Genomic DNA, 23,961 nt, shown 5'->3' with positions numbered 1-23,961 from the left:
CTTGGGATCACAGGGTCCTAGATTCAAGCCCAGCTATGAACGTGTTTATTTAACCTGCTTTTACCCTCACTAATAATTGTCTACTACTTCGCAATTATTGCTTTTGCACCATATCTACCAGCCGTTCCCCGAACGTAGCCTATACACTGTATTATGACGTACCGTCTGCACGTTCAATTGTTAACCGGCTACAATATTGCAAAGCCATATGGATTCAATGGGAGCTCTTCTGTGCTTACTCGTCTGTGTTCTTCTTTAAAACCACGGACAGGTTTGCTAATGATATTTCACGCATTGCATAGCTATGTCATGGTGCTGCCCTAACAAAGTGACAGACTGGTAAACCGGTTGAACGATTGAATCCCGCCTCGTCCTCAGGCAGATAATTTCCTCTTTTACACTAACGTTCTCTTACGCTTATATTTTCTTTACCAAAACTCACTCACGGCCACCCATATGAATTTCATGACGGCAAATGTATTCCTTTTATTAAAAAGTTACACCAGTTCACCACCCAATCAAAAACTCGCATACACAGGCAAAATACCCATACCTTCTTATTCTGAAACATTTCCAGTTTAAATAGCTAATCTGCTTGTGGCCTAGTGGGTAAGGTTACAGTCTTGGGAACACGGAGTCTTAGGTTCAAGCCCAGCTAGGGACACATTTCTTTAACCTGCTTTTACCCTCACTAATAATTGTCTACTACTTCTCAATTATTGCTTTTGCACCATATCTACCCGCCGTTCACCGAACGTATACACTGAATTATGACGTACCGTCTGCACATTCAGTTATTAACCGGCTACAATATTGCAAAGCCATATGGATTCAACGGGAGCCCTTCTGTGCTTACCGGCCTGTGTTCTTCTTTAAAACCACAGACAGGTTTGCTAATGATATTTCACGCATTGCATAGCTATGTCATGGTGCTGCACTAACAAAGTCACAGACTGGTAAACCTCCGGTTGAAGGATTGAATCCCGCCTGGCCCTGAGGCAGATAATTTCCTCTTTTACACTAATGTTTTCTTACGCTTTTATATTTGCTTCACCAAAACTCACTCACGGCCACCCATATGCATTTCATGACGGCAAATGTATTCCTTTTATTAAAAAGTTACACCAGTTCACCGCTGTGCTATTTCTACTAACTATATTTCTTCACTTGGCTACCGTACAAAACCTTCTTATCAGCAAACGCCACGTTTCTACATTCATGTCAACTTGCCCTGTTCTCTATCTAGCCACATACAAACAATTACTACGTATGTACATTCTGCAACCCATTAAAACATTACATTTAAAATCATGACTCACCAATAAGTATAACTACTAGTACTGAACATGAGAAAAGCACAACAGTGCAATAGATTTCACTCGTTACTTAACCCTCCACTTTAACGATTAAGGCTTTACACCGACTATTATATATAGCGTTCCATAAGGAAACTAAGCTCGCTCATGGTCACTTTATTTACTCCGCACTATATTCTGTGATCATGTCAACCTTCACCTACATGTCCATTCTGCTAAAAACATATTGTTTCAACTACGCAATTTCATCATTTCGTCCTAATTTCTCTCACACTGTTGTTATTTTCTCATATGCAAAGCCTGCCGGGACATATGCGTCTGCTTCTATTCTCCACTATCAACTTTTCCGGTTCTAGCTTAGCAAAACAGCGAAGAGGATTCCTACCTGCTGATAAGCCTATCAAAATGCTTTATAAACCTTACAAACACTAAAAGTGCATCTCCACGAAATAACAGACAACGGAGCAGGACAGAAGGGTATACAAGTTGCGACCTAGGGAGCTCTAATTCTAGGGGCTTGCTCATTCTTTTATCAATCAAGGCTCGTTGGATGGCCGTCAAATCCGTGAGTACATACACTAGCCATATTTCACCTGCGCTTCTGTTGTGTTTACGCTTACGCCCCCGCACGCTTTGTCACAGCCACTGTTACATATATAGCAAACCGAAACTGCTACACCGTATACGCTCATCAGACTGTACAAATTCACACAAGGATAGCCATAATCCACAACCGTTTCTTACAGGATCACTTCGCATTTCTCACTCTCATAATAAAACGCTTTGCAAAAAGAAATGATATCTCATAAAAAACCCGTTTTCAACGTACAAAAATGCCAAGTTACTCAAAAGTATTGATATCAAAATCACGCCAAGTTACGGTACTACAAACAAAATAGGCTATCTTGCCTCACCGAAATTACATAAGATGTATTTCAAAGCAATGCTACCCAATATTTCCTCAATTCTTTCAAGTCACTTGGCCCTGTGTGTATAAGCATGCACTACATGGACAGGCCAAACATATGTGTGGACGGCTTTCTCACAGTCATGATTGATTGAATAGGCATCTATATGTCCAATTTGTATTGGTATGTATGTTTTTCGCTGCCCAGCCTTTCTGTTGCGTGAATGACAGTATGTTTCTTGGTATAAGTGTGTGTTCGTGAATGTGAATGTAAGATGCTGCCAGGGAAATGTCCCCATGCGGATAAAGAAGTTCTCTATGTATGTATGTACAATATGTGTTTTACATGCAGTATTTATTGTATGTAGCAAATATACAATAACTTGTACATGTACTCAAATTCAGTTCAGAAGCAAGTATAAACATGTTTTCTGGAGAAATATGCTTCCTGTAGTTACTCAGCAGCAGTTTTGTACATTAATTTCAATGTGTTCCATGAGGCAATTCGAAATATTTGACTCTTTGATCTGACACAAAGTTTGCATGACATTGTAAAATGGTAAGATTACAAAACACAGGGCCAATGACTTGAAAGAATTGAGGAAATATTGGGTAGCATTGCTTTGAAATACATCTTATGTAATTTCGGTGAGGCAAGAAAGCCTATATTGTTTGTAGTACCGTAACTTGGCGTCATTTTGATATCAATACTTTTGAGTAACTTGGCATTTTTGTACGTTGAAAACGTGTTTTTTTATGAGATACAAGATATACACCGTCTATAACTCATTCATTCAGACTGCCAAAATCCAGGCCTGCCATTAAAAGTATTGATATCAAAATGACGCCAAGTTACAATACTATAAACAATGTAGGCTATCTTGCCTCACCGAAATTAAATAAGATGTATTCCAAAGCAATGCTACCCAATATTTCCTCAATTCTTTCAAGTCACTTGGCCCTGTGTGTATAAGCATGCAGTACATGGACAGGCCAAACATATGTGTGTATGGCTTTCTCACAGTCAAGATGGATTGAGTAGGCGTCTATATGTCGAATTTGTATTGAGGGAGCTCTAATACAAGTGTGAACTGCAGCAGCTGACGCGCTACTTCTGTAATAAGTCATTTGTCACTCATGCCTCATCCAATATTCTCCACAGCAAGACTTGTCTGCACAGATTTGATTGCTGCAATAAAGGTATATTTATTTATTTATGTGCACTTCCACACAGATTGCACGTTTTTCTCAACAATACTCAACAATGAACATGTGAAAGTTTTTAATTAAATGCGTTTATACGACCACTGTGTTTATCAATCCTCATTATCAAGCGGGCGAGCTAGCTAACATATTTGGTTCACTTTAGCAAGCTAGCTGGCTAGCACGCCTTTATGAAGTGGCAGTGAGCACATAAGCAGCGTAGGATCTACATTTCCAGAGGACATCACTGTATTCTCAAATAAATAACCAGCCAAAATAAAATGGTGATTGAATGTATCACACATTTGTTTTTTTATCTGAGATAATGATATTAGCTACTGTATGATGCTGTGTAAATAGCCAACGCGTGATTGCAAGCGAGTGTGTCATCTAGTCACGCGTCATCGTAGCAAGCTAACCAGACAGTAAAAACGCAGATAAAACACTTCTAACATAGATCATTTTAAGCCATGTTATCTAGCTTTGTCGTGATAACATGAGAGAAGGATTGCTGTTGGAGAAGTGAATCAACCAACAGTTAGCGCGGGTAACCTGCACGAAAGCGCATTGTAGTTTTTTTCACGTATTTCATCCAGTCAATTTAATTTCATCTTACGTTACACTTGATTCACTCTTTAGCTCCGCTAGATAATGTCTTACTCTTTGAGATCATGTAGTAGATATAAAATAAGAAAATATAATTCATTTAACTTACTGAGAATATATAATAAGAAATAATGAGGCTGTGTCAATAGCTAATGCATTATTGCCAGTGAGTGTGTCATCTAGTCACGCGTCAGAGCGCATTGTAGTTATTTTCACCGCCTAATTCTTATGGACAGGGAAGCTCGCTAGATAGTCTTACTCTTTGAGATCATGTAGTAGGAATAAAATAAGAAAATATAATTAATGTACTGAGAATAGATGCTAAGAAATAATAATAACAAATTAATAATATTCATAAAAATACATGTTTGAAAACGGATTTTTTTAAATTAATTTTTTATAGATGGCTGGAAATAGGAGTAAAAGCAAGGTGTGGAGTTATTTTGATTTCACACACTTAAAGATGGTGTTAATATATATTTAATTTAATATCTCTAATAACTTTTTTTATCTAAAAAGTTCTTTGTGTGTTTATTTTTATTTGTTTGCTTATAAGTTAAATGTTCTTAAATATAGAAACTTTAATAAAATATACGTTTTTCAAATTGATTTGAAAATGTTGCACTTTTTGACAAAATATCGGTCAAAACATCGGTAATCGGTGGGCTAGGACTCTCCAAAATCGGGATCGGCATCGGACCCAAAAATCTGGCATCGGTCGGGCTCTAGTTTTTAGTAAACTGTTTTCAGGTCTCTGTGTTCTATTTAAAACACATGCATTAGATGCTTGAGTAGCCATCACACCAAAGCCTAAATTAACCAACGTTTATTGTTGACAAGGGTGGTTATGTACAAATGGAAATTTCATTAGCTGAAATCCCCATACCGTGCTCTCCTTTTATAGAAGTAAATTTTCCTTGCTTCCTTACAGTCTCAGTCTGGGTGAGATTTATGTAATTAATGACAGTACATGACTTCAGCTAGATCGATTTATGCAGTTAACTCACTGCAAGCATGCACTTTAAATACAGCCAGTAATGTGTCAATGGTAGCCTAAAAGTGGCTATATAATGTGTATAAGGTAGACGGTATAGTGGTAGTAATACGATGTTGGAACATAGCAATGTCAAACTATTGTCATATCGTGACATAGTATATTGCAGCAGTAGCAAAACACAAGTGAAGCTTGCTAGCTAGCAATATAATTAACAATATTTAATTTTTAGCACTGTCGATGTGTCCAGTGTTCGGTTTGGCTCACATTTTTCGCAGTGATTTCACTGTGGTCTCTGGTCTACCCTGCTAATGTGTATCCGCACTATGGATACCATCCGTGTTCCCCACCTCATCCAAGGACCAAAAAGGACCATAGAGAGCACAGAAGAGCAAGCAAGTCCACTATACTAGCTATCTCACAACCTAATACTGTTCACAGTTGGAACAGCTACCCCGAATCTCACTCTGATGTGAGTTCCTTCACCTTCACCTTTGCCTATGTTGGAAGTATCAAATTCAAATTATCTGCCCATTGTAGTTCTTTTAAAATGAGGATGGGTAGAGGTGTACATCATTGTGACATATACTTCTACCAAAATGTATACCTTTCACTGCCAGTATCTCTGCACAGATAATGTTTTAGCTAGTCAGACAGAGATAATTACTTATGCCTTGATCTGTTAAATGTGCTAAATGTTGTTTTGGAGTGGAATTCCCCTTTAACATAGAAGAAAGAAGGTCAACTTTAGCATCACAGAATATTTCACTATTTTCACATGATAATGTGATTCACTGTGCATCTTTCGTAAAGTGAGAAAATGAATGTTGCATTTAACCCATAACTGGTCAATAGTGACTACATTTATCATCTTTGATTGCTTATATAAAATGAGTGCAGGTCAGTTTGCCTTTTTTCCAAAAAAGACATAGCACTCCTCCTGGCATGCACCAGTAAATTACAGTAACTGGAACCACTAAAGTCCTTGGAAATGACCAAAAAACATGGTCACAGTGCTGGATAAATGACTTATTGACCTAGGTCTTTAGATCTTGGATGTATGGTGGTTGTGGCACATGCGAGGCAGTGACACCACACAGTAAGCTAATACCCCTTTCACACAGAAGAAAAAAGGAGTTTTCAAGACTACTTCGATACCGCACTTATGTCTGTGTGAACACGTTGCGACTGCTTTTAAAACACCCCATTGAAAACGTCTCTCCCGGTGTTTTCAAGGCGCCTGGACTACCGCATTTCTCCAGTGGGAACGGAAAAGCAGCATCGACTAATGCTTTCTGGGCGTCGTTCGAACTGCGTTACAGATCTGCGTTCACGCCTATCTCTCAACTGAAAAAATGGCATACAGAGGAAATACCTGGACCCACAAAGAAGTGGATATATTATTACAGTTGAGAAGCGAGGAAGAAATTGCCTCTCAACTTTGACCCTCACAGATCACGTACTGCTGCACTAAAATACCAGTAGACACATGTTTCATTTCTCTCCTTTGATTTCTTTTGAAGACATTGTATCTTCTTTTTTTGATTTCATAGTCTCTTCGCCTACGGTCCGACTCATATGCGCTTTGTAGCATACACAGACGTAGCAGATAGTTACAATGTAAATGCATTGAGAATGTGAAAACTAATAACATAAAAAATGTGACCACTTGCACTTCAAAATGTAACGTTTGTTTGATTGTTTTGCCGGAAATTACAAGATTGTAACGAAAATAAATAACAAGTAACGTTATAGCTTTGGGCCTACATCAAGTGTGTTACTATGCTAACGGAACGTAAACAATTCATTCACAAGAGTTGAGTTCTACTGTGTGTGAAAGGTAAAGACGGCTCGAATACCGCAATACAAATTCTGTGGGAAAGGGAACCTGTTACGGCATCAGAAGCAGCTCAGATGCGGTATTAGCTGTGTGAAAGGGGCTTAATTGGAATAAACTTATAAAAAAAATATTGTTATAGGTTCTGTTACAGATAATACTATGTAACATTTGATCTTCTTTGTCTCCTTTCTTTGTTTAGTGGTTCATGCCATTCACGCAACACTTGCTGTGCCTTCAGTGGTAGTTGACCCCTTCTGGCAGAAGGCAGATACTGAAAACTTCCCTTAAACTGATTACTGGTTCCAACCTATTTTTGATCATTTTCCTCAATAAACAATACGATTAATTCACAAAATACTCAGTACCAAACAATACAAAATTGTAAAAAATTGTGGATATATGTAGCCTTTGTTCTCTGCATTTAAACACAGAGAATATTCATGGCAAAGATCTGCAATGCGCAGACTTTGTAGGCTAATTTAAGCAATCTTGAAGCCAAGGTTTTGTGAGATAGAATTGCCTTTATTGTAAGTTGTGCTGAAAGCTAACACGGTAGTTATATGTTTTGTAAAGTGTAACAGATTTTTCCAAACTGAATGTTTAATCGCTTTAATGTGAAGGAAGAAGCTTTACCAGCCAATGGATTATTACTACCAATATGAAAAGCATTACAGTGAACATTAGTAATCTTGTGGTGGGCATTAAGGCAAGACATAATATTAAATTAAGGCATACAGATTATGACAGTCAAGATATTGTCCTGCTAAAAATAATATGAAATCCTAAAACAGCCAGAAAATTTACAATTTCAACATATTTATTTAGATCAAATTGGCCATTGTGAGTTGCGACTGATTAAGATAGAACGGGTCACCCATTTTTAAAGGCTTATAAATTTTGATTCCTTGACATACAACTAAAGCACAATACAGTAGCCACAAAACACTTACGGTAAAAAAATTCACTTTCATATAGCCAAAACTGGCTTTTGGCAATATCTCCCAAAATATTTATTGAATTCGCCCGCCGTTCCTTGGAGACAAAGAGATGGTAATTATGCATGTTTAAACTGAAATATGTTGTTCCATGCATATGTTGGTCCATGCATCTACCTAAAAAGTCTGTGTTACATTTTACCCCACGGTTTTGCCCCACTCTCCCAATGCATGGTATTCAAACTATTCTTACCAATAGGAAGAAAGTCAGTGCACATCCATTGACAAAATTAAACAATATTATGAAACATTGCATTATGGCATGCGTTATGATGGTCCATATATGAACATAGGTTATGTACATATTCTTGCCACTTATCAGAAGCAGTATAATCTCTGCTTAATATCACTGTGATGTTGAAAAAACAAAAACACAGACTCAATTCCAGTTACTTAAAGGAGAATTTCTTCAGTGCTGTTGATGAGCAAGTAGCAAGGATCAGAGAGCTATCACACTTAAAAAATATGTTTGGGGCAGGTATGAGAAATACTCAATTGATTTCCTGAAAATAATATTTTAATGATTTTTTTAGATTTAGGTGAACACAAACATACAATCAATGTATTATTCACGCCATTAAAACCCTGCTCTTTTGGACAGATGCCATTTTATCATTATTCTCATGAACTTTGAATTCAAATACCACAGTGGATGAATTGTGCTGCTTTCTACTCGGTGTGCAACTCAGAGGGCGCAAGTGACCATTTGTCTGACAGTAAATAATTCAGTACGAAAAACGTGTTTACATTGTTCAACAAATTATATGAGAATCTATGGATGTGTCCTTTGGTGGTATTCCTAACAAGTTCTCTTGTTTTGATAACTCAGCAGAAACTATGTAGAAGTTCACCTTGAGGAATTAGAGCACGTAAACTTTAATGAATGATATGTGGGGTCAACTGTGTTTCTAAAGGTGATCGAATAAAAAGAAAATGGATTTTTTCCCACTGAAACTTGCCTCTGCCTAATAATCAGATCCCAGCCCTCCTGGTAACAGACCACACAGAATCGTATCCAGTCACAGAATGTCCCCTTCTGTCTAGCTGAGGGGAGAGACACAAAAATTATTTTCCTTTTCTTCAGGATGAGTTGGTAAACTGAGCGCAGGACTGACGCTGGCGCTTTACTGATTTGGTCATGCATTTTGGATTTTCTTACAGACATTATAAATAACTCAGAATACAAACTGAGATTAAAATGCTCTAAAATCTCCCCCTTTTTTAAACAGAAGCCTGGAAATGACATACCCAAAATAAAATGGTAACTAATGTTTGACCTTCTGAAACGTAACCCTTGAGCGTTTGATTTCCAAGAGCTCAAATTAAGTTTATTTTTGCTTTACATTCAATCAATACTTCTCCAAATAAATGTATTTGTTTTAAAATGATTGATACATCTACATTGTCGGATGCCTAGTTTTTAGATAGCTACCTTTGAAATACAGATGATATCATTTGATTGGTCAAACTTGCTCTGTTCTATCTATTTTCGATAATAATACCTTGGTGCTTAGCCCTGTTTTCACCAATATGAGTTCACTTTAATTAATTAGTACACGGTCAGCTTTTAGATAGGCCAGTCCTTGTCATAAACAAGCTGGCATCACCCAATCAGAGCATGCATCTTTAAGCTATGCTGGGTAAGGTATTTAAGATGGCCACAGGAAAAAGTAGTGTGTTGCAGTTGCTTTTGGAGCCTTGGAGAAGAAGAGTTTTTCACTTTTTATTTGGGTGGTGGTTCCCTGTGTGTGAGTTTTTAGCTCAATTCCTTTTTCCTCTGGAAGTGAAACTGGAAGAGGGTAACACTATGGCAAGGTCTGGTTTATCAGTTTCTCTCTCATTTCTAGTAATCTAAAATTGGCATCTTATTTAAAGCCTTCTGTTTTGTTTTGTAACTTAAAAATAGTGAGCCTACATTCTATAAAGAGCGTAATGATTTCAGTTTATTAATTTAATTGACTCCTTATTGAATTCAATAATTTAATCTTTTAACAAATTCAGGGATTTAATTGATATGTAAAATATATTTTATATGTTGGTTAAGCACACAATAGGCCTCAGAAGTCGTGTCGTCATTCCCTTCGGGTTCGTTAGCATTTTCGAGACTTCCGGTTCAAAAAACAGTCGCTCCTTTGGGACAAACGAATGGCGATTTCCGAATTCCTTTAAAATAAATTATGACATTTGGAAGTTTTTTGTATATGAAAAAATAATGCTTTTTACCCATTTTTTATGATCTAAAAAAATTCTGTGTCATTTTAAAAAGCCAATTGTTAACGGCTAAGTGGTTAGCCACCCGAGATGACCCGTCGCACAATTACAACATCGCACACACAGCTGTTTCGATACACGCGCGAAAACCGTTTTCTTCCCCTTGTTTCCCGTTAGTGTAATAAATTATACATTTTTCTATTTTTTAGTTGTATGTATTGTTATAAACATCTTAATATAACTAGGCTACTTGCACTTCACAAGCGTTGCCAGGGAACCGCAAGAGCTGTGACGTATCATCTCATACACATTCAGTCAAAGAGGAAATGGTTAAATAGACCCATCCTGCAAGATTAGGTGGGAACATAATCATACCTTCACTCACATAATAATAGTGTTGTTACTTAATTTATCCATAGCTGAATTACTTTCCTGTAATTACAAAAAAAAAAAAAAAAAACTATTTTGTTCACTAACAACTAATTTCTGGCCAAACCCACATTTTCAGTGCATGTCTGATGTTGATCATTTTAGATCTACAATTCTACTGCCCAAGGAGATTACTTTTGATCTTTGTTAAACAGTTTTTTTAAAAGTTAAGAAGCAGTCATTTCTGCTTTCCAACTTAAAAAAACGGTACACTCTCTTCCTTAAATGTATCTTACTTGTCATTTGTTACATATGTCCATAACACTTGCTACCCAGGAATAGTTTCTCATTTACACCCCCTCCCACACACCAGTTTCATCTCATCTCCATACAACATTGAATTCCCTTCTTTTAGTAGGATGTGCCAAAGCACTGTGACTGTGCTAAGTGATGTATTAGCTGTTTACATAAATTTCAGCAATTAATGCCTGTTAATTTTCAATTACATTAATTTCATTTGGAATGCAGTGTAGATTTTTTTTTTTTTTTGAACAGCTGCAGGAGCAATCTGCTGGCAAACCAAAGATGAGTTTTACATCTTAATGATCACAGCACGTTCACATGTTTGATGTTACAGACTCCTAAAGTCATTAGCAATCCAAATATAACATGTTTTCCATCCTGTACAGATAATTGGATTTTTAAATATATATATATATATATATATATATATTTTTTTTTTTTTTTTTTTTTTTTACGATTTTGGTAATCTCTGTATGTGAACTGTGGCTTTGATACTGCTCAAGATCCTTCTTACACTTGGGGCCGCAGCTCATTAACACAAAGCTGTCCTGGTAGAGTGTGACTCAAGTGGAGATGTGGAGAGACAGTTCGCTTAAAGAGTTTATGGCAAGACAAACGAAGGAGCAGAAAACTGTTTCATTAAAAAGAGCAGCAGGCTCTTACAGTTACCTTAATTGGAATTAGTGTAGAGAGGCTGGCACCCAGAAGAACAGTGGAGACACAACCAGACACCAATGGGGGCATTCAATTTACCTGCTTTGTCACCTTGTCTATGAATTTTTCTCTTACACTTCAGCTCCGGCAACTAATGAACCATTGGACCATTTTTATAATTTCATCTTTTACATTATTTACTCTGTCTGGTTTGTTTTTAAATAGAAAAACAAATGATACACCAATTACTTGATGACTCCTTTCATACAACTGCCATTACATACAGGTTACATTAATGGATTGTTATATAGGACAAAACTGTCATCCTGTGTTGCTCTGAAATATTGATAGTTATATAAGAGAAAGCCAATGTGTTTTGTTATAGCCGTGTCCCTTAACGTAGCTCATAAACAAACTACTTTGGTTTCAACTGTTAACTTTATTTAATCCAGAACTCAAAAGGAAAAATCCCATGATCACATGTCCCCAATCCTCTACAAGCTTCAAACGCTCACAGTAAAACAGCCATCCCTTATGCCATAAAAAATATATTTTGGAATATTTCCTGTCTCTTCTCTCCTCCCCCTCAGTCTCTCCCTCTCCTACACATTAACTGGTAACTCTGACTGGTATTGTGAATGACATGAACAAAATAACACACAAATAAGTATGAATTTACTAACTATACAATTCCTTTAGTGTATTTTCAGAAAATTTTAACTGCATATTAAGAACAAAGGATTCAACTCAAAACAGCTTGCCACTAAATGATTCAACTCAAAACAGCTTGCCACCTTCTCTTCAAGGATGACTGCAACGTTGACCAGACTGGAAAGTGATGACGAGTTGTCCTTCACGACTTCAAGGATCCCCATTTTTACATTGATTGAGTGTGCCTCCATTTCCTCAGTGTCCTAAAAACAACAACAACAAAAAATAAAATGAAATAAAGAGATTTCCTACTGACACAGAGTAAAGGCAGTCACACACCGGACAAGAAGTGCAGTGTCACGCCGCGTAGTGGGTAGGACAGCGCTCTAGCACAGGGGGAGTAGCTAGTTAACTTGCTACATTAAATGGCTAAAGTTACCATTCTCCCTCACAGCATGAGATATATTTGCCCTTTGAACGATCCTATGCACGATTATCTGTGGTTTAATATAATAATAATGAAAAAGAATATGCGTGGTGCTCCAAGGTTTTGAGAAGGGCTGGGAGTCGTTGGAAGTGGCCGTCGACAGGCGCCGAGTGGCACGTCCGCTGTGAGCACTCTCATTGAAAACAATGTGTTCAAATTCTTTGTTCTAGCCGTGACGCGGCACAGCGCGTCCGGTGTGCGACCCCCTTAACACTTCTCTTTGATTGCTTATTTCTTACAAGTAAATCTAAAGCACTGGCTCATTGTCTTCAAAGTCCTTGTGCTATATATCACTTCAAGTTTCTGGATTTCTCATCCCCTTCTATTGCTTCTACTCTTAAACAAATTAAGAAAATAAAAGAAAATGATTTTAAAAATCTTACATTATGCCTTCATATACATGGAAGTAGAACATTTTAAAAAAGAGAGAAATTTACCAGAATGGTCTTTGAAATGGAACCCTGCTCTCTCAGGTAGAGTGGAAGACCCCGAAGAACACAAGACCTTCTATATGCCGTCAAGTCCGTCACCTGTATACATCAGTTAAAAGTGGGACAAAGAGATAGCAAGAGTGGCCAGATCTGAAGCACCACAATGTACACCACACCACAAATACTGTACAGCTGATTTGTAATATACCTGTCCATCCAAGTTGTCCAGTAAACTTCCCAAAGCATCCTCCCCTGCTTGTCTAGCTTTTGTTCGGAAAAGCTTAAGCAAGACCCTGGTGTGTGTGTCCAATGATGTGAGGAACGTTGCTTTCAGGTCAAAGTATTGTAGGAGAGGAGAGAGCTAGTTCCCCATGCAGCTGTAAACTCGCTTTATCCGGTGGCAGGTCTGAGATATCATACAAATTACAAAGTTCATAGTTGAAATCTGGGTCTTGATATTGAATGATGAAACCGCTTTCGATTTCCAGCTTTTCATAGAGAATGGAGGTAAGTTCTTCCACTGATGATGGGGTGAGGATAGATAGTTTCCTGATGTTATCAAGTGAAAGAATAACCTGAAGCAACATGGTGATCTGTGGGTAAGGACAGGACTAGTTACTCAAACAACACTGTCATCAACAAAGTAAAAACCTCTTTGCTGAGACCATAAGTTTTTCCCCAACTTGGTAAGCAACTAGAGGATAGAAATCAATGAGATCTTGTGAGGTCACAATTGCAACATTACAGTAGGTACTTTCTATGATCTCATATGCTCACAAATGTTCAATGTACCATGAGGTAAGTCTGTTAACAATAAATGCAATTTCTGTACCTACAGTAAGAATACGATCAATTTCACCAAAGTCTGGGAACCCACCACCATCTCCAACACAAAGAATCATTCCTCTACTGTATAGGGTCCCATGTAATGTTGCTTTTGTGGCAAGAGACAAGGAACTTTGGCAGGCATACATGTTCTCAATGGCTATTCTCAGCCTTGTTTCAAGAGAGGATACCTGGACTACTTGCACTTTTTCAACGTGTAGGGGTGCTTTGAAAAAGCTTTTTGAATCCAGAGCATATGCCATCAGGAGCTGGTGCTTATTGGCCAATGTCTTCAGAGGATTTTTGAAATGTTGTGTGTCATGCACAACCTTCTTGAAAAAGCTGTGTTCGCCTCAAAACGCATTGTCCATAGATCGACTACAGGACCAAAGCAACGGATGAGGTGTGGATAATGCTCAAGGAAATGAGCAATTGTTTTGGTTGCAAACTTCCAGGAAAGACTTCATTGAACAACTGACGATGACATGAAATCTTGCTCTCCATATGCCAGAGTGCATCCTCTGAAAGTTTTGAGCTTACTGCTAACTCAGCAATATCCTTCAACTCCATGATCAATTCCCATGCCTTCTCACCCTCAGGCACCATGCTACCTACCATAAGAGGAATGAGCCTCAGGAGGGCCCAATTTTCGTGAGCATTTCCTCCTATTGTTTCTTGGAGTAAAATGTCTTGGGAATTTTTTGAGGACGGTTGACCTTATCGGAGAAGCTGTACGGTAAATGACTGAATTATGCTGTTTAGCTTATCAAAGGTAAAGAACTTGTCAGAAATCAACTTGTGCAGACACAAAGCCAACTCAAAAGGTACTACCCCTTCAAACAGGTCATGCATTGCATCAGGAGGGAAACCAGTGATGGTATGAAAGACAACAACAGTTTTTTTTTTAAAAACACATTCAGATTTCACACCATCCACATGCATCAGTGGCTCATTATTTTTCAACTCAACAATGCAGCTATTATGTTGCTCTGTACTTCGGATTTGAAAGAGCCCCTGTCTCACCTCTGTTGTTTGAATGTCCTTCAAAGATGCTAAACAAAATCTACAAAATTTGTCCACGTGAAAACTCTCCTGAAACCCAGCAAGACCATGAGCTCCAAGATTATCTGCAAACAGTCACTGCAACATTTCACTCATGAATGCAATTTCCAGGCCCTGGAAAAGTTATGGAAAATAATATTTTTTTTAAAGTTTTGGAAAAGTAATGGAAATATAGCTAAAGTTGCATAAAATATAATTACTAATTAATCCAATCATAAAAATAGTATGTATAGTAATAAAACGTAAATTGGCACGTAACCTTCGCGGTATTTTGGTGGTGTGAGAAGTTAATTCGTCTGGCTCAGTCTGTTACAGGCACGCCCAACAGGCACGCTTCTGCTAATGTAGCAGTTAGTAAACGTAGGCCCTACTGTGCCAACAATATGCCAGGGAAGTGCAGCTTCAATTATATATCAGGCTCGAAATTAACTTTTTTTACTTGGTAGCACTGGTGCTACCAAGTTAGGAGCACCCACCAAAATGTAAGGAGCACCAACAATATATGCAATAGATTTTTTATTGATAAAAAACGACAATAACAGTACGGTTTACAAGTAACAGTTAAACGGTCACGCCTAAAATGTGTCGACTCTTCAAGGAATTGCGTGTTATGCATTCAAACGACAAAGCGCTTCTCGTCACATTAATACCGCTAATTAAATCAACCGCCAGTAAACTGCATCAGAGAAATTAGCTGTTTCAACCGGGTCGCTACACAAAACGCTACGTTAATGTTTCAAAAAAAATAAAAATGCCGTAATCGTTCGCTTCAACTTTTCAGCTTTCGATAACGCTAATAAATTGAACATAAACTTTTGTCTTCAGGTAACAAGTAAACGCATTAGCTCTCTGTGTCGCGTGACAGTGGAGTGCTGCAAAAGGGAGTGATTGAAGGCTAATATTAACCAATTTAAAATCAGCATTAAAGGTAAGAATGTCAAGCTCACGATTGATTAGAAGGGTCACCGTCAGCTCACAAGGCACATACTGAGTGTACTAACTAGCGAATGTACAGAGAAAGAGACGTTCGACTGAAAAAGAAAAAAAAAAGGTTGCACCAGAACAATTATTTGCACTCGCACAAATGCTCCCAATTATATTCGGAGTCGCACAGATTAAATTTTGGGAGCATATGCGACCAAAATGGTCGCAATTTCGAGCCCTGTTTGAGACATTGACGAAAATGTTAAACTATTCGAATTAAAAAATGAAAGAATGTATCTAAGTGTGTCTGTCTGGTGTTTATTTGTTTTAGAGAGGCACCATATGTTTCAGATGCAGACCTAATTTTACTTAGTGTTACAATAAATAATTTTAAATCGTCCCGCTGAGATAAAGTCATTTGTTTTGGTCATGGAAATTCAGTTAAAGGTTGTGGAGAAGTCATGGAAAAGTCATTGAAAATCATTGGTGAAAAAGTGTATGAACCCTGAAACTCTCCTGAAACCCAGCAAGACCATGAGCTCCAAGATTATCTGCAGACACAGTGAGCACTGCCCCCCTAACATTCTCACCTGCCAGCTGAACAAACATTCCAACCTGCTCTAGTCTCCTTAAGTCCTGTAAAAGGGGTTCAAAAAACGCTTCGTATCCATATTCTCTCACTTCAACACTCTTTCCAAGCAGTGCTAACTGGATTGAATTTAAACTTGATCGGTACTGTGAGGCCCAATTTAAAACAACCCAATACACTGCAGTAACCTTATGCTTTTTGCGAGATGTGACAACTTCGAAATCATCAATATATAAACCAAGCCAAACTCTGAAACCTTGTCCACTAACAAGCTTGTTGTCTTTGGTAACCGGTTGTTTAAGTGGAATAAACCCCTCCGGTTGTCCTGGTTATTGGAAAATAATGTACTTCGGTGGTAGTATGGGGTTACAAAAGAAATCATAGGACAGATGGACCGACGAGGACGTCGCTTTTTCATACGTCAGTGGACTAATTTGCCTAATTTTCGCGGGTCTTTAGACCGCGGTGGAAACGCAGACAACATCTGAAGGAACCTTTTAGTTCCTTGAAAAGTAGTTCCTGGGACTAAAAGTGGGTGGAAACGCGGCTTAAGTAACTAATCATTCGCATATCATAGTTGATGGAAAGGCGCTTAGTTTCGCATTTTCTTTTGGGGGAAATCATCAGAAATGCCTTTAGAATATGTGAAATATTTGAATTAAAAAACGATATTTAGCTACACCCCTCAGTTAACTGTCAGACAATCGATATGGAATTTGAGTGACTCACTAAAACTTTAGCAATATAGCATGCTATTAGCACGTTAGCAAAGAACAAAATAAGAACATTAGCAAAATTAAAAACGAAATATACCCTAACGTACCTAACCACCATTAAAGTTACTGAAACAGAGTAGAAATAGCGTGCACTTCCTTGACTTAACTTACTTTTAAAGAAACCGAAACGACTGATACTCACCGCCTATTGCACGATGCCTTCCTGGACTTGTGGTAAAGCAGCCAGATCGTTCCGTCGTTAAGCACATGCATTGTAGATTCGATATATTCAGCTCAGCACAATAGCGACTTCTGTGGAGATTTTGTTTTTTTTTTGGTAACACTGCAGCCAACACATTTTTCTCAGTTTTAGTCGAAACATTGACTGAGCACAATTAAACTCTTTTAGTGAACATGATTTTTTTAAGTTAACAGGGAAAAAATCAGAATGATTAGCACAACTAATATTTTCCTTTTGAGTTAATTATGTCCATGTCTTAACTTGTGCCAACGTTCCTCATTTACACAATTGTTTTGAACATTTATTTTTTACAGTGTACTTACTTGTTAATAACTAGGACTTTAGAATGATGATATTTTCAAATGCTTAAAAATGACCAATATTGTTGAGTATATAAGATACATTTTATTTATGAATCAGACCCACCCACCCAATATATGAACAATACATTGAGTTAAAATATAAGAAAAAATACATAATATTTTTTACTGAAACTATATAGTCTTGAATCTAGATTTTTAATTGCCTTTGGAGTCTGTTATTGGTGTTTGCCAGCATAAGGTCCAGCATTGTGCCAAATAAAGTCATTAGACACATTAATTAAACAAAACAAAAAAAAAAAAAACAGTCAGAAACATAGGTCAAGGCTTTGGCTTACCAAAATAAACCTTTTGGAACATTAAGAAGGTAGAGAGCACTGGTGAATTCAGTAATCACAATGGGCCTGGTAGGCTAAGGAAGAACTCTACAGTTTATGACTGCAGATTTCTCACCATATTAAAGAAACAGCTGTCTGACAGATCAGAAACACTCTTCAGGATGCAGATGTGGATGTGTCAGGGACTACTGCCTGCAGAAGACTTAATGAACAGAACTACAGAGGCTACATGAAAAGATGCAAACCAGGAACTGCCCAAGATCCAAAGCATCCCTCCTCATCTGTGAAATATGGCTTTGTATGTATATGTATATGTGTGTGTGTGTGTGTGTATATATATATATATATATATATATATATACAGTTCAGGCGAAACGTTTACATACACCTATGCTAAAGACATTCAAACGCAATTTTTCACAAGTCCATACATTTGATGTTACCATACATTTCCTGTGTTAAGTCAATTAGGGTATCTACTTTATTTCCATAAGAGGTCATTTCAAAATAATAGCTAAGAGATTTATTTCAGCTTTTATGTACTATATCAGATTTTAAGAAGTTTGAAGTTTAAGAAGTTTGCATATACTTTGTTAGTATTTGGTGCCATTGCCTTTTAATTGCTTAACTTGAACCAAATGCTTGGGGTAGCCTTCCACAAGCTTCTCACGATACTTTGTTGGAATTTTTGCCCATTCCTCCTGGCTGAACTGGTGTAAATCAGTCAGGTTTGTGGGCCTCCTTGCTCGGACATGCTTTTTCTGTTCACAAATTTTTAATGGGATTCAGGTCAGGGCTTTGTGATGGCCACTCCAATACTTTCACTTTGTTGTCTTTAAGCCATTTTGTTTCAGCTTTGGAGGTATGCTTAGGATCGTTGTCCTGCTGGAAGACCCAGTTGCGAGCAAGTTTTAACTTTCTAGCTGCTTCAGTATTTCTAGATAATCCTCCTTCCTCATGATGCCATCTATTTTCTGAAGTGTACCAGTCCCTTTTCCAGCACACCCCCACAACATGATGCTGCCACCTCCATGCTTCACAGTTGGGATGGTGTCTTCGGATTAAAAGCCTCACTCTTTTTCCTGCATACATAGGATCTGATAATTATCGCCAAACAGTTCAATTTTTGTTTCATCTGACCAGAGAAGACTCCTCCAAAAGGCTAGGTCTTCATCCTGGTGATTACCTGCAAACTTCATTCTGACTTTTTTATGCTGGTCTTGGAGTAGGGGCATCTTCCTTGCGCGACAGCCTTACAGGCCATGGCGGTGTAGGATTCTCTTAATGGTGGATGTAGATATAGTACCTGATGCCTCCAGCTCCTTCACCAGTTCCTTTGTTGTTGTCTCGGAGTCCAGTTGAACCTTTAGGACCAAAGTTCGTTCAGCCCTGGGAGTTAATTTGTGACTCCTTCCTGAATGATGCAGTGTCTGTGTGGTCCCAAGATTTTTATATTTTCATACAATTGTTTGTACAGATGCTTGTGGTACTTTCAGATGTTTGGCAATTGCTCCTAAGGAGGAACCAGAATTGTGGGGGTCCACAATTATTTTTCTGAGGTCTTGGCTGAGTTGCTTGGATTTTCCCATGGTATCAAGGGCAAAAAGGCACTGGCTCTAAATGTAGGCCCTTAATACAGCCACAGGTGCCAATTCACTTTCATGCTTTATTCATTGAACAAACAGTCAGGAGCCTCAGTAGCGGGTGGAAGAACCGTACGCAGCCACCACACCAACCCCCATCCTCCAAGATGACAACGCTCACCCCCACAGAGCCAGGGTTATCACAGACTACCTCCAGAATGTGGGAGTAGAGAGAATGGAACGGCCTGCCAACAGCCCAGACCTCAACCCAATTGAACACTTGTGGGATCAGCTCGGGCATTCTGTACGTGCTAGAGTGACCAACACAACCACGTTGGCTGACCTGCAATGAATCCTGGTTGAGGAGTGGAATGCCATCCCACAGCAACGCGTGACCAGGCTGGTGACTAGCATGAGGAGGAGGTGCCAGGCTGTTCTGGCTGCGTATGGTTCTTCCACCCGTTACTGAGGCTCCTGACTGTTTGTTCAATGAATAAAGCGTAAAAAAATTACCAATATGTCTTGTTTGTTCCTTGTAACTGATAGAGAGTTCAATCATCCAATCCCCCAAACAACTCAAAACAATAGAGTCAATACCAACAGGAGAATACACAGTTTGACATTGGCAGGGAAATTTGACACATTTCACTTGGGACCCCACCCACATAATCAGCTGTGCTGCTCATCCCACAAATGCATGATACAAATGGGACATCATTAATAAAAAATAAAGGCAAATGAACAGGCTTTCCAATGATATAAGATACAATGCTAATAATACAGTGACAACAGAGATATGATCGACCAAACACAAATTTCCAAGCATTTTTTTGAGGAGTTTATTTATTTATATACACACAGAGAGGCAACAAATTAAAGGAAAAACCTGAAGATGTTTCCATACAGGTGTACTGCATGATACAGTTAAGCAATTAACAACCTATCATGCTCTGTGGCCTGTATATAAATGCAGCGTAGGCACAGTTGACCTTGATTTTGGATCAAGATGGCAAAAGGAAAAGATCTAAGTGACTTTGAAAGAGGGTTCATTATTGTTCACCACAAAGGCTGACCAACTGCCTAGTGACATCTGCATATAGATCTAAGGGAAAGACTTCAGTAAATATGGTTGGAAATTGTGGTCAAAAGCACACATTCAATGAGCGTGATGCTCCTGATATGTAAGGAAAACCATAAGAGCAACTCTTTCTCAGGTGACTGAGAATGTCAATGCAAGACGTGATCAGACTGTGTCAGCAAGAGCAGACTAAATGTGATAACCTATGTTTGTGTTTTAAGGGTGGAATAGTAATTAATCCCTGAACCCAAGAGATTATTGTAGAATTACTCTGATTTACTCTGATTGGCTGATTTACTCTGATTGGCTGACCTGTCCCAATTCAATAGCTCTAAAAAACATTTACTCACTTCAGTTTACTGGAGAAGAGTTTCTTGTTTTGCACTCTTTGAGAACTTTTTTTGCCATGTGCACCTCAGTTATCCTGGTATACATCAGACTGATGAGAGTTATCTTAATTAACTGAGAGATGTGTACTGAACACAGAAACTGATTCCCAAGAATTATTGTGGGGTCACTAACTCTGGGTTACTCAAAACAGGGAGAGCACATAATCGTAGTGGAGCGATTGCTTCACCTGGCATGCGTTGTATGGCACAGTCAAGCTGTACTAGACCATTAAATATATGTAAATGAAGCGAAGCACAAGATAGCTGGGGCATAATGGCACACATGAGAAAAAAATGGATCCTGGATAGTGATTAATTTATTTGATGATGCCACTCGTGAGGAATTTTGGGCCACAAATTAAATGACAGGATGATAAATTGCCATTTTAAGGAATTTACTGGGAATCATTAACAAACAATTGTCAGGCAGTTTATTGCAGCGTGAGAAAAATGGTATAAACATAGATATTTTCCCTACTCTGAAACAATTCATTTTCCTTTTTGAACATCTTTCTGGGGGTGGGGCTGTGTGTCTGTGTTCACTGCATGCTATTGTTAAAGTATAATTGTAAAATCATTTTGAGAAGGAATCTGTGTGATTAGGGGATATACCTCTACTACTCATGCAGTGCACCATTTAATGTAGCCGATATGGTTATACCATCTTTCTACAAATGGCGGCACAATTTAAGGATAATAAATCAGTCTCATCAGCAAATATAATAACTTTAAATTGTATATTTCAAGTAATAATTTTTAAAAAATGATTATTTAAACATTACATATTCAGCAGATACCAGGTTTATATAAATGATAAAGCTAAAATGTAAAGGTATTTTAGGATTTCTTTTGATTAGAAGTGGCTGACTCAATTCAACACTGGAGTAATATTAACACAGACGTGTGCTGGCATTGGGTGTGTGCGTGAAAGCATGGACAGACTGTTGTATGTTCTCCTGTGAGGTTGCACAGCATGGTGAGTGCAAACCATCGACATGTGCTCAAGGAGAACAAAGAAACTAAATTGGAGGGAGGACTGAAACTAGCTGGAGCTAGTTATTACATTACATTTTATGTAATGGCAGACGCTTTTGTCCAAATCGATGTACAGTAAGTTCATAGCAAAGTTCAATGGAACAACTGTAGAAAACAGGTTCCATAAGATGCATGATTGGTTATCCATAGCCATAGATATGGCAAGACAAATAAGGCATGATTACAAGAGAAATGATGAAGACCTACAACATCAAGATGATACAAGTGCAACGCAAAAGGACTAGATTAAGACACAAGAATAAGTGATAAAAGAGTGATCTGGGATTGGGATTAACCCTGCGGAGAAATAGTGTCAGAGTTATTCAAGGTACAGTCTGAAGAAATGCATCTTCAGACCATGGCAGAAAACGGGCAGTGACCCAATGGTTCATAGAAGAATGGGGAGTTTGTGCCACCACTGGGGAACTCGGGTGCAGAAGCTCCATGCTTGGAACGAGTGAGAACCATTCACCCTGATGGCAGGGACTGCAAGCCGCCCCACTGCAGCAGAGCAAAGTGGATGAGCTGGTGGGGTTGAATGTTCTGTTGGTAGATGGGGTTTGTTCTGTCGGCTGCAGTGTAAGCCAGAGTCAGAACTTTGAACCTGATCCTGGAAGCGACTGGTGGAGTGGAGTGACCTCAGCAGGGGAGTGAGAATGCAAAAACTAAGGAAGGTTGAAGACAATCAGGCAGCAGTGTTCTGGATTAGTTAAAATGGCTGTAGACTTTCAAGAAGGGAGTTGCAGTAATCTAGAGGGATATTACCATGGTATGAATAAGTAATTGAGTGGAGTATGTGGTTAGGTATGGTCTAATCCTCCTGATGTTGTACAGGAGGAATCTGCAGGACCATGACGTTGCTGTGACATACTCCTTGAATTCCAGCAGGTCATCCAGGACCGCCCCCAGGTGTTATGCAGAGTGAGGGGCAGTCACTATGATGCCATCATCAATGATGTACAGCTCCTGTAGTAGGGAGGTCTTGTGAGGGATGAAGTGCAGCTCCGTCAAGGTTGAGCTTAAGGTGATGCCTGGCCATCCATGTTCAGATGTCAGCCAGGCAGGCAGATATTCTGTCATTAACCCATGTGACAGAGGGGGGAAATATAAGAGGTGTTGTGTAGCATCAGCATAACTAATAATTAATGACTTAAATTAAAGAATTAAAGCCTTGTGAATTAATGACTGAGCCAAGAGATTCGGTGTACATGGAGAACAGCAGTGGCTTCAGTATTGGTTCCTGTGGAACTCCTGTAACAATATACATCAAACAATTAGATACATAAATAACAAACCAATGTATAAGCATCAATGACAAACAAATATATGCACAAATGACTGACTAATATGTTTGTATATCAAACCAATGTCTATGTGAAGTAAACCAATATGCAGGACAATTATGTCATGCTTCTAATGACAATTAGAAGCACTAATTATAAACTGATGCACAAATGACATACCAATATAGGCATAAATGACAAACTAATAAATGTACCAATGTCAAACCAATACATACGCATGTCAAACCAATATGTATGCCAAGCAGCCAATACATGTGTACACTAAATTGATTTTTTTTTTCCCTAAACGATGCCCCATATGAGCATGTCAAGAGAGTGGCAAGTAGAGAGTATTGTTTCCCTTTTTACAGTTTTATTGCTAGCTACACATTTCCATTGTATGGTGTTGAATTACAGTGCTGGAAATCACAGATGGGACAGTTCCTTTGTCATTGGAAAAGTGGATGAAGAGTTTCTTGTGGAATGTGTGGAATTGTAGGTATGTTGTCTCAGCAAATTGTTGGTTCAAATATGCTCAGGAGCTAAGGCCAACAAGATAATGTTTTTTCAAACATTATCAATTTTATCAATATGTAAATAACTGCATGATG

The sequence above is a fragment of the Anguilla rostrata genome, chromosome 3 (assembly GCF_018555375.3).
Source record: "Anguilla rostrata isolate EN2019 chromosome 3, ASM1855537v3, whole genome shotgun sequence".
Classification (NCBI taxonomy): Eukaryota; Metazoa; Chordata; class Actinopteri; order Anguilliformes; family Anguillidae; genus Anguilla; species Anguilla rostrata.
Note: the sequence above shows the minus strand (reverse complement) of the source record.